We start from the raw sequence: 12780 nt of genomic DNA on the forward strand, positions 1-12780 counted from the left end.
GAGGTCGCTTCAGTTCAAGTGGAATTAATGATATTAATCCACAGCTTACTCTTGACTGAACCCGTAGGGTCACACAAATAGTACGTAAACGGATCAAGTATTTAATGGCATTAAATACTCCATCTATGGATATTCGGAATCGACGGATCTTGGTTTTAGTGGGAGCTGAGATCGTCACAAGCAAGAAATGAATACTCCGGAAACGATGATATTGCCGGAAACGGAAATATGGATCGTATCAGAAATATAAATATTATCCAAGTCGTAGATGTTGCCGGAAACGGAAACATGGTACGTATCGGAAAATATTAATGGAAATGAAATATTGCCGGAATCGGAAATATTGCCGGAAACGGAAATATTGTCAGAATCGGAAATATTATCGGAATCGGAAAATAATTCCGGAAACGGAAATATTAAATATTTGTTCAAAACGGAAATTAATTCCGGAATCGGAAATATTAAATATTGTTCGTATCCGGAAATGAATTCCGGAACCGGGAATTTAATCGGAAAGCGCATCGTACGAATAAGCATCGGACGAGGCCTGCCGGACGAAGGCCCAGCACGAAGTCGGGCCATCGCCCAGCAAGCCAGCGCGCCACAAACGCCCCAAGCCAAGGCAGCGCCCAGGCCCACCGCAAGGCAGGCCCAGCGCGCGCCAAGGCCATGGCAGCGTGTGGGCCTCGTGGCATGGGATGCGAGCTCACAGGCCGCGCGCGCATAGGCGCCCCTCGTGGGCTGCCGTGCGTATGTGTGTTTGTGTTCATACACGAATCCTAAAGATATTAGGATTTGATATATGATTAAATTCCTAATCCTAAAAGGATAAATTATTTAAGTCAGAGTCCTACTAGGATTCTAGTTTAATTAATTAGTATCCTAATAGGATTCCAGTTCCTTTTCCATACCTCTATAAATAAGTGCCTAGGGTCATTATTTACAGATGATTGAAGTATTCTAAAGGTAAGTTTTTGAAAGAAAAAATCAGCCATACACTTGCACTAACCTAGCCGAAAATCCTAGTACCTTAAGGGCGATTCTAGTTGGTCAATCTTGAGGCGGATCCGGACGTACTATGGACTATCTACGGAGGGACGACATTTGGAGTCCTAAAGACTTGTTCTTGTTCGGTTCGGGCGCAGCTAGGGAGGGCATGCTACAAAGTGTATGCTCCTAAATAATGCTAAATGATTATGTGTAAATAATATGTTTCCTGGCATTAAGGTTTTTCCGCATGATTTATGTTTTGTCATATGTATCATAACCTATCAATTCTGATACACAATTGACTACATACAGTGATGCTAACTGGAGTTCTTGCCAATTCAGCAGTAGATCTCTAAGTGCCTATGTTGTGTTTCTTGGAAACAATATGATCTCTTGGAAGACTAAGAAGCAACACAGTGTTAGCAAATCATCTGCTGAGGCATAGTACAGAAGCATGTCTGCAACTGCCAGTGAACTTGTTTGGATCCAAGGGTTGCTTGAAGACCTTCAAGTTCACATTTATTTGCCTGTTAAGTTATTTTGTTATAACACATCTGCAGAACATCTTGCTCAAAATCCCATGTTTCATGACAAGACCAAACACCTAAAGAGGGATATGCATTATGTACATGAACAAGTAGAGGAAGGGTTCATTGAAACAGCTCATGTTCCTGGTTCTCTTCAACTTGCTGACATTTTAACTAAACCTCTTGCTTCTTCTCGACATCAATTCTTGTCTGTCAAGCTTGGACTTGTATCTAAAGTCAAGCTTGAAGGGGGAGTATAGGATTTATGCTATTTATATTTATATTTTATTATTTTATTTCAGCAAGTTTGTTACTCCCTCCATTTCTTTTTGATGTATCCATTTGGAATCTGGTGTGGTTTTTAAGAAAATTGGAATATTGATTTGTATGGGTATAAGTGTAATGATTGGGTGTAAGAGAAATGATTGGGTTTAAGAGAATATAATAAATAAAGGAGTGAAAAAATAATAAAGAAATAAGGTAAGAGAGAGGAGTGATAATGATGGGTGATAAAGGAGGTGAGAGAATGGGTATATGGGGAAGGGAAAAGAATTAAATATTATGGGTGGGGAAAATTAGGTGGGAATATGGGTAGAATCTTTAGGTATGTTGGTAATTAGATAGAAATGTAAGGGTATTTTAGGATAAAATGTATGTCCAAAAATAGAATAGATTCTAAATGGATACAACAATATGAAATGCTTAAAATGGAAACGGATACAACAAAAAGAAACGGAGGGAGTAGAAGTTAGTTACAGTTTGTTAGAGTTGGTTACTAGCTTTGTATATAAGCAAACTTTGTTTTTCCTTCAAGCTAAGAAATTGAGATAATAAAAACACATTTTCTTCGATTCTCTCTCTCTAAAATCTCTGATGCTCTCAAGTTTCTTCAACATGTTGTAGAGGTGGTTCTTCTTTATCTTCTCGCTTTAATTTTTCTTTATTATTATTTCTCTTTCTTGCTACCCTGTTAAAGCTTTTTTTTTAAAGCGACTCTTTCATTTTCCATTAGTTATCCCATTTTTTTATTTCCTATAGCAACAATAAATAAAAAAATTGTAAAAAAGCCCATTTTAGAATGGATAAAACATCTTTTAACTAGCCATATGACAAACCAAATCCAAATATAGATATCTTTTTTTTTTTTTTTTTTTTTTTACATAGGCCAAATGAAGATATCAAAGGACATGAACATGTTCAAACATATCAATTGAAAGAGTAGACTAAACGGAAAGATCTTTGAATTAATGATGACAAAGTAAGTTAAAAAAAAATAAAAAAAACTCCTAATAAATCCAAAATACAGGATCATAATAATCACGTACTCCGTAATTAAAAAATAATAATTAAAATTAATCCCCCCTTTACTGAAATCTCAGTGCAAATCGCACTAAAGTGTGTGTGGCAATGTGCAAAACAACAGGATCTCTCTTGATTTGTGTTTGACATGTTCACTGCATCATATCCTATACTCAACATCTTAATTAATTAATTAATTTAGTTACTAATGTTCCCATGATGATGTCATACTTTCACACTGCTACTTTAAGCAATTCCTTCTTATTGGGTAACCTTTCTGCTACTTACAATTTAAAATGTGGAACACATGTTAGTATGTTACCCCTCAAACCCTATGTTATAATAATATAATTATATCATATTAATAATATAAGTATAAAATAAATAAAAATAAAACAAACTGCCTAGTAAAGTCATTGGATTCTGGCTGACAAGAGTGACAATAATGCAAAATTGTAAGAAAAAGGTTTTTTTTTAAAAAAAATATGATCTTCTTGATTTTGTACTATGCTGCTACCGTGCTACTGCAGTTTCATAATGATTTTTACACTTTATGTTTTAATCCACTCTATACTCTGTATTATTTTTTTACATTGTGTTATATTTTGGTCACTCTTTTGAACATAAATTTATTATTTTATCTTATTCTACAATATTTATAATTTTTCACTCATTTTTTCTTACTTTATTCATTTATTTTTTAATTAAACTAACTTATATTTTTACATATCTATTTTACTTTATCAATATTTTATTATAATCATCCACCTTTTATCTCAATATGTGTGCAAATACTAAATGTAAAGATCATTATAAAACGGATGTAGTGAAAACTACTTCATAATTTTTTTTATTTTATTTTTTATTTTATTTTTTGGAGAAAAGAAGTTTGGTAGGAAAGCACGTGCATTGCCTAGGAAAAGCAAGTTTAGGTTTATATAGGTTTCATACACTAAGTTTACGGAGTGTTGATTAAGCTTGTTAATAACTTAATTTTAGTAGGTGGTGGATAACAATTATGCCTTAATTTTGTTATTTTTTGTACTTTTAAGACAAATCTTAGGTAGACTATTGGTTTATGTTGTGATGAATTTCTCAATTGTTGATAACTAGCTTCATCGTGTTTCTCAATTTGTTGCTTTCTATGCTTAGTAAGTTACTAGGAGAATATTTTACATGTATGCTTTGTTTTTCAATTGTACTCCGCATTATATACGAAGTATGTAGTATGTAAATATATATGTTGTACTAGAAAAGGAAGTTACCTTGCGATTCATTCAAAAAATAATGAGGATATTTCCTTCGTTGAATGGTTTCTCTACTATATTCGGCTTTTTTCAACATCGAGATGGGAAAGATAGTTCTAGAACTATTTACTTTATTGCTTTTATTTGGGATTTGTGGATACTCGGGAACAATAGGATTTTCAAGAACGCTCGAAGTGTTACAACAACTCTTGCTCTTGTCACAGAGGGAATGAATCAACATCGCATTTTCACCAATCAGCCTTTTCCTAACTTGCACTTTCTTCATCCTCCGGAGATTGACCCACTGTTTCCGCCGGGGTTTTGTAGAGCATACTAATTGGTATAGAATTGGAGGGATCAGTTGATATTATTCAAGATAGTTCGTTGAAAAAATGAACTCGAACTGCTAGTATGGTTGGTTCCTTGAAAATCGCCAAACATCTGCAGATAGAATCTTAGGAGAAGCACAAGTGGGAATAGCAGATTCTGCTCTACAAGCTGAAGCACTCACTTTTTTTTGTGCTCTCTGATGGAGTATTGAGACTACTCTTCAATGTGTTACAATTTTGACTGATTCTCAAACGATGGTTGACATGTTACTACGTCAGGATACTTGCAACATACAAGATATATGGAGTTTGAATGGAGTTTGAATGTTACTACATCAGGATACTTGCAACATACAAGATATATGGAGTTTGAATGGAGTTTGAGACTACTCTTCAATGTGTTACAATTTTGACTGATTCTCAAACGATGGTTGACATGTTACTACATCAGGATACTTGCAACATACAAGATATATGGAGTTTGAATGAGATACGAAGACTGGACAATACTATGAATTGGTGTAGCATTCACAAGGTAAGTCGACAACAAGTTCAGCAGGTGCATACATGATCTATCAAACGAATCAGTTTCGACTTCTATTTCCTTTTCGTACTTTCCTTAGTTTTACTGTTAAGATAGAATATAGGAGATATTATATTGTGAATATTCTGTAGAGTCCTAAATATGGTATGTTACCTAATATGAGTCCTACATATGGTATGTTACCTAATATGTAATCTAGGGTTTAGGTAATGAGTTGTACTATATATATATACGTGTGTTATTAATGAGAAGGATACGAGATTACACAATATTTGACATGGTATCAAGAGCTTAGGGAGATCCTACGACCCGTCTACAAAAAAATTATCCCCTGCCGGTGGGTTAGAAGAATAAATCCACCGGCGGGATTCGTAATTAATATAATAATTCCGCTGCAAATTGGTAGAAGATGAGGTTGGTGTTGGAGAAAAGACTCGTACTTGGAATCGCGTCCAATTCGAGTATTCATATTGAGATAATTGGTGAGTTCGAAAAGAAGGGCGTTCTCATCAAGAGAGAGAAAAAAAAAGTGCAGGTTCGAAAAGAATGGCGTTCTTGCTCGATTTTTTTTTATTGAAGAATGGTGTTTCCAATCGCAATGTTCGTGAAACTGCCGTTACGATTGAGGGAGGGAGTTAAGGATAACGTAGTTATCCTAGAGGATAGAATATCATATGAGATAGAGTTATGTTATATGATATGAGTGATACTGAGGGAGTGTCGTCACCTACGGGTGATACTGAGGGAGTGTTGTCGCATACAGGTGACAATGAGGACGTGTCGTTGACTAGTGGCGTCGACGAAGGGGTGTCGTCGCCTGTGAGGGAGGAACAACAACATTATACACCCAGTCGAGTGGAATCATACGTCGTCTCAGCAACGACAGGTGTCGATGAGACGACGTGTAGTGATGAGAGTGAGACAAGGCAGTCATCAGCCCGTCGTATGTGTCGACGAAGGTTCAGTTAGCAGATATCGTCACTAAAGCGTTGGGGAAGAAGCAATTTGAGTTTTTTTTTGAACAAGATGGGCATTCGAGATCTTCATGCTCCACCTTGAGGGGATGTTAAGATAGAATATAGGAGATATTATATTGTGAATATTCTGTAGAGTCCTAAATATGGTATGTTACCTAATATGTAATCTAGGGTTTAGGTAATGAGTTGTACTATATATATATACGTGTGTTATTAATGAGAAGGATACGAGATTACACAATATTTAACATTTACGTTTCAGTTTGTTTAAGCGTATGTTAAATAAATTAAATTAAAAAAAAAGGAAAATTGAGTATATTTCATGATACAAGTGTTTCTATATCCGGGTGGGAATATTTAGTTCTTGAAGTAGGACGAGTAATTGATTAAAGTGAAGTTGCGAAATTTATCCAGAGTTGGTGTTTATCTATTTTGATACTTCGTATTTTTTTTTAAGGGAAAATAAATAAGTTTTTGTATTGTATAATCTTAGCCATAAACGGAATGAATTTAGCCATAAAAGTACTATATTGAGCTCTACCAACGGTTAAAAAGCCTCGTAAACAAACATTTATAATCGAAAATGTAGCCAACTCTTTGATTGTTGGCCTTCGATTACTTGAGCCACCTTGATATTTTCATCATCCCAAAAAAGTTTTCCAGTTTAGATCTGAGGAAAAGAACAGTTGCTGAAATTAAAAGTCTGGCAAGACCAGAGGAAGATGGTGCATGGTGGTGTTGTTCCCATTGGAGTAACACCCGATTCAACATGAATATCTAGTAATTAATCCTTTGATACGAAATATGGACGAACATTCTTCCAAGCTTGGTAAAGCATATACTTTACCATTAATTAAAAATACTTGAGTAAGATGGAAACAAAAACAAGTGCAATGTTGGTCCATGGCACGTGATAGCCGATAGGGAATTGAATGGTTCTGAAAAATATACTTCAAAACAAGTTTGTAAGAAAAATTATAATTAGTACCATTCTCTAACGAACTGTCCTTTTTTGGATTGTATAAGCAAGGTGTCCATTGTCGATAACAGTGACTAACCCTCTCGCTCCGCATACTTCAATCAAGGGTAAAAGGTTGATCAGTGATCTGTTTTCATTTCCAAATTAATGTTAAGTGAGCAACCGCTATACCAAAACCTAAAGATAATTATACTGGAATACATACGACATTATTGGCTTTTAATTTGAAGATCGATAATTGAAAATAACTAATTCTTAACCCGTACAATGCACGAGTTCACTCTTAATTTAAAAAAATTGGCTCAATTTTCTCTACATATGATAAAGGAGATTAGGGATGAGAGACAAAAATATTTAAAAAATGATACGTGGATGATGAATTTGGAGTTAAAAATAAGTTATTCAATTAAAAATTGAAACATAAGCTACTAAAAATAAGTTTGAATGCAAATACACGATGGTTTATGGTTTGGATAAAAAATAGAAAAGCAAGAGGAGGGGACACGTGGCATCATGGTAGCAATTTTTTTTGTGTTTTAAAATATTAGTATAGATTGGAAGATGTCCTTTTATTATACTTGTTTGATTGAAATCAACCTACAAAAAAATGACGTCGCAAAAATGTTACTCCCTCCGTATTTTAAAAAGAGATACACTTTGAACGCACGAGTTTTAGAACAGTGGGTTGAATTTATTAAAGTAAGATAAAAGTGGGGTAGTGGTGAATTATTTATAGTAAAAAGATGATGTGAGTAAGTGTGGGAACCACAAGAAAGAAAGGAATATTAATATAATTGGAAGTGGAGATCAATACATGTGAAAAAAGAAAAGTGTATCTCCTTTCAAAATACGACCATTTAAGGAAAATGTATCTCTTTTTAAAATACGGAGGGAGTATTAATTAAGTACTGTAGCAACAAAAAAAATTAACCTGCAAAAAAATGACCTCACATAAATGCTTCTGCCCACTTGTCTTTGGTTTGATATAATTCTATTGCCCACTTTCTTTCTTCATACTTATGGACTGTCATTAATTCACTCCAAGACTTTTCAAAATCATCTACTATTCTACGCTTAACACACTTAATAAATCCTTCAACAATTTTTTTACCACCATTTCCTTTCACATTTCTCATAAGATGCCACAAGCATAGTTTGTGTATTGCTTCCGAAAGTACTTGATTAATAGCATTTGTCATAGCTTTGTCTCCATCGGTAATAACAGTTAGCGGTTTGTAATCATCTCATGCCTTAATCAATTGTTCAAAAACCCGCACATAAGTATCTTGTTTTTCATGCATGTATCACCAACGAGAAAGGGAACTGTATTTCTGTGATGATTGACGCCAATCAAAACTACAAAGGGCATGTTGTACGCGTTACACTTATAAATAGTATCAAATGCAAGTACATGTCCAAAATTCATGTGATCTGTACGTGATATATCATCGCTTCAGAATAATTTTTCTAAGTGTCCAAACTCGTCTCTTGTATAGCTCACAACCAACGTAGGATCGATAGCTTTCTTTCCCATTAGATATGCCATCGTCGTTTCAGGATCACCATCTTTTACCTCTTCATGTTTAATTCTTTGTACATGGTTATACAAGTCCTTTTTTAAGAATCCAACATTTATGTGCGAACCAAATTCATTAATAAAATTTTGCATATATAATTCTATTAGGCGCAATTCATGATTTGTACACAGTGTTACTTTTAATTTTATATGCCTCATGTATACTCCAAAAAGACCTAAAATGTTTTGATTATTAACACTCATATAACTATTAATCGTTATAAATATACATAAAAGAGTAAGCATAATGCATAATATTTACCTAATATAAGGAACATGTTTTGGGTTTGCCATGTCATGACATTGTTCTGCGTGAAATTTTCCAACTTTCCAAAACTTGCACTCTTCATGAAATTTAAATTGAATGAATGCCAGACAATTAAATCTACACAATGATTTTGGTTCTCGTTTTCTATTTGGTAAGTTGATCCACTTTTGATTTCTTTGACCCTGCACACGACACACTAGCTTATTTGAAATTACGTGTCCATCTTTTTCTCCTCTTCCTAGTTGAATTCTTTCGAACTCCAAACCTTTAACCTTTGCATAGGTGTAGTAGAAATCAATACACTCTTCCAATGTCTTTCACTTGAGCATATTCATGTCATATACAGCATAATCTTCTAGTGTTTTTTTACCAATCTTATCCCATATATATTTCCTCATTAATAAAGTAGTCAATTGTCTTCTCTTCGGATGGCCTTCGTCGGCTAATAATTTAGTTTCATCTTTATTAACGTCTTCAAATTTCAATTCAACATCATTAGTCTTCATTAATTGATTGTCCATTGTGTATAATCCAAAAAATCTTAAATCCTACATAATTCAAAGAAAATTATATACATAATAATTCCCTATAGAAAATCTTTAATCCTAATTTCATGGTACTGAACTAACTAATTAAAAAGTTAAGATTCACAGAAGAAAAGGAATTTGTCCATTTTTCGGGGTTTTGGAACATAAAAAGAAAAAAGAAGCGGCAATACAGGTAAAGAAATTTGGTCCACCATACAAGTAATGCATTAGCCGACGAAGATGAAACTAAATTATGATGTGATTTACAATTAATTCATACTAGTTTACCTCTTTCCTGGGGAAAAAAAAAGTTATGTCCGGTCTCTTATACATTAGCCTCCAAACCCCCCTCCCACAACAAAAGAAATTAAACCCATACTTCTAAATCTGCTACAGGACGTTATATATCAATAACTAATTAAAATTCTACACGAAAATCCTTCTAAATCTTATGTGAATCTTAACTTTTTGCATTACTTGTATGCTCCGTACGTACGTTTTTTTTTTATTACTTATATTATCAACAAACTTTTATCCAACAAGGATTTGCTCATCTAGAAGAGTTGGTTCACATCAATATCTTACCTAGGTCTGAGGATGATGATGAGAGACGGGGATACAACATCCACCACCATGAAAGAAAAAAATACAAAGGAGAGAGAGGAGGAAGTAATGCATGAGATAAAAGAGCAAAATTACGGTTTTTTTAATGTTATATTTTCTAAATAAGTATCATGCCTAATTTTTTTATAATAATTAAATTAATAAATTGAAGTAATACATAGCGGTGCACGACATTTATTTAGTTAGCGATAAATAGAGATGCACGTCATATATTATAGAATTTTCGTTGCAACTATTTGCCGAACAAAAAAACCATATTGTAATTGTCTTGCGATTAGTTGATGTTCCGTATTTTGAAATTAAAAACAATAAGGAGTACTCCCTCTGTACCTAAATCTTTTTCCCATTTTCTTTTAAGGTGTTTCAAAATTATCTTCCTATTTATTTTCTTTTCTTTTTAATCGCCTCTTTCTAATTTTTGTAGTCTCATTAGTTGGTTTAAGTTCGAATAAATTAATAAGTAGACAATTTTATTCTTTAAATTCTATTGGCTCAATTTTTTATAACTATTTTTTTTTATTGTGAAAATGGCATAAAAAAGACTACAATTCCCCATAATACAACAATAATGATTAATCTTGTAATGTTTACTTTCCTTAATAACCACGTAAAATAACAAACGGAAAAACATTACTAATAATTTGGGATGCACGGTTATGAACCGTTATCACCTTACGTACGTAACTTCCATTATTTGCTTCTTTTTTTTTTTTTTTGAGTGTGATCCATTATACACTCATTAATTGGGTCAAGTGATAAATCCAAGGAAAATTTTACTTCTTCCAAGGAAATCCACATTTTTTTATAGTTGATTTCCTTGGAAGAAGTGAAATTCTTCCTTGGATTTATCATTTCCCATTAATTGGGCATTTGCATGGGGAAGGATTTCAACGAATTTTGCCTCAAAATCTTAATGCAAATGGGTTTAACTAACTCAGCTCGTTAGGTATTAGTTGGCAGGAATATTTTGAGCACGTATGATATACCCCGTATTTGACGAAACCATCAACAAAACCACCTTTTGAAAATATCCCATACCTTGACGTTTTTATTTCATGCTTTTCTTCTGCTTCGTAACTACGAGTACGACTACGAGTAGTTAGGTGGCTAGGTGCTTCCAATATTTTTCCATATCAAGATACGTACATTTCATCTTCAAGTTTTTATATAGCCATTCAATTTCAACAACATATGAAGTACTCTTATTAAGTTATTAACTAATGTGCACGTGGCTTGAGTGCTGATCTACGTTGATGATCCAAGTATTATACTATTTGCCCGTGCTAAATAGGTAGAAATTCATCTTCTTTAAAAATTTATCTTAAAGAGTAAAAACCTTTATTTCTTTTATCCGGCTTATGTGTCGTTTCTTTTTATTTTAACTAGTGTATGGTTTGGGCGATACTTCGATTGCTACATTGAATAATTAAAATTTTAGATTTCTCTTGAGCTCGATATTTGACCAAAATACTTGTATTCCATAGAGTGAAAAACATCTATTAAGTTCGTCAACTACACAAACACATTATGTCATTTATCATGTCAAGTAATTTTTCAATTAGATCATCTTATAATTTGTATAATTTATTTTCTCATAGAACCAAGTGCGTCAAATTTATAAACACCAAATTATAAATATATGCAGTTATGGAGGGACAATTCTATAGTTGATGCTCATGAGACTTATGACATCATATTTCTTCATTGCTGTCATAATGCTTTAATTATTAAAAAAATTCCAAAATAGTCCATCAAAATTTAGTTATTTTAGACTTCATGTTAACTTTTACTTATAAATTAATGTGAATAGATAAACCACACAATTGATGTTTGGTTAAGATGGTAATGTGAGTTATCATCCACACTTAAAATCTGGTATTCGAACCTCGTTGTATTGATTTTTTGTTGTCTGTGTCATGAAATGACATAACACTTGGTGAGTCAATGATGTAGCGTAATGGGGAGAGTATTACGTATTTACGTGGCACATAGACGTTTTTCACAACGCCTTTTAATATATTAGTATAGATATGCATGCGCTCCGCTTCGGGAAGTGAAATAACTAGAAGATCAATATTGCAATATGGAAAATTTGCGAATTACTACCTAGGTCTTTAAGGATTTTTCGAATTACTACATACCTTGTTAAAAGTTGTTAATTACTACCTAGGTGTTTATTTATTGTTGTCAATTGATACCTTAGTATAATTAGTCCATTAACACTTAATTATAATTTAATCAATTTAATTAATTAATAAGAACTTAAATCCAAAAACATTCTCAAATTAAATTCCTAAAATTATCCAAAATTAAAATTTTCAAAAAAATATCGAATTATTTTTTGAACTTTTTTCCCGAGATTGATGTTGGATCTTAATTTATTTATTTTTTGGTGTGGTAATTTTGGAAAACATTCGAAATGATTAATCCCCAAAAAAAAATCCTGAAAAGTAAATACCAAATATTTTTTGTAATTTCGAAAACTTTTTGTTTTAGGGAGTTTATTTTATTCGGGTTTTTTTGGTGGGTATTTTCGAATTTTCTAATTTAATTAGTTTTGGAATTTTTTTCAACTTTTAATTAATTAATTAAAATAATTAAATTATGATTAACAATTGATTATGATTATTGATTTATTGGCCGAAATATGAGACAAGGTAGCAATGGCAACAATAAATAAACATTTAATTAGGTAGTAATTGACAACTTCTAACAAGGTATGTAGTATAATTTGCAAAGTCACTAAAGATTTAGGTAGTAATTGGCAAATTCTCCTGACAATATGGGTAGTTGATCTCAAACTTTAAACCGTAATATAAGCATTTTTATATGGTATTCACTATTCATAACATGTAATATACTCCCCACATTGAGGAAGTAAAAAGTCAATGAT

This window comes from Spinacia oleracea, chromosome 4 (assembly GCF_020520425.1).
Source record: "Spinacia oleracea cultivar Varoflay chromosome 4, BTI_SOV_V1, whole genome shotgun sequence".
Taxonomy (NCBI): Eukaryota; Viridiplantae; Streptophyta; class Magnoliopsida; order Caryophyllales; family Amaranthaceae; genus Spinacia; species Spinacia oleracea.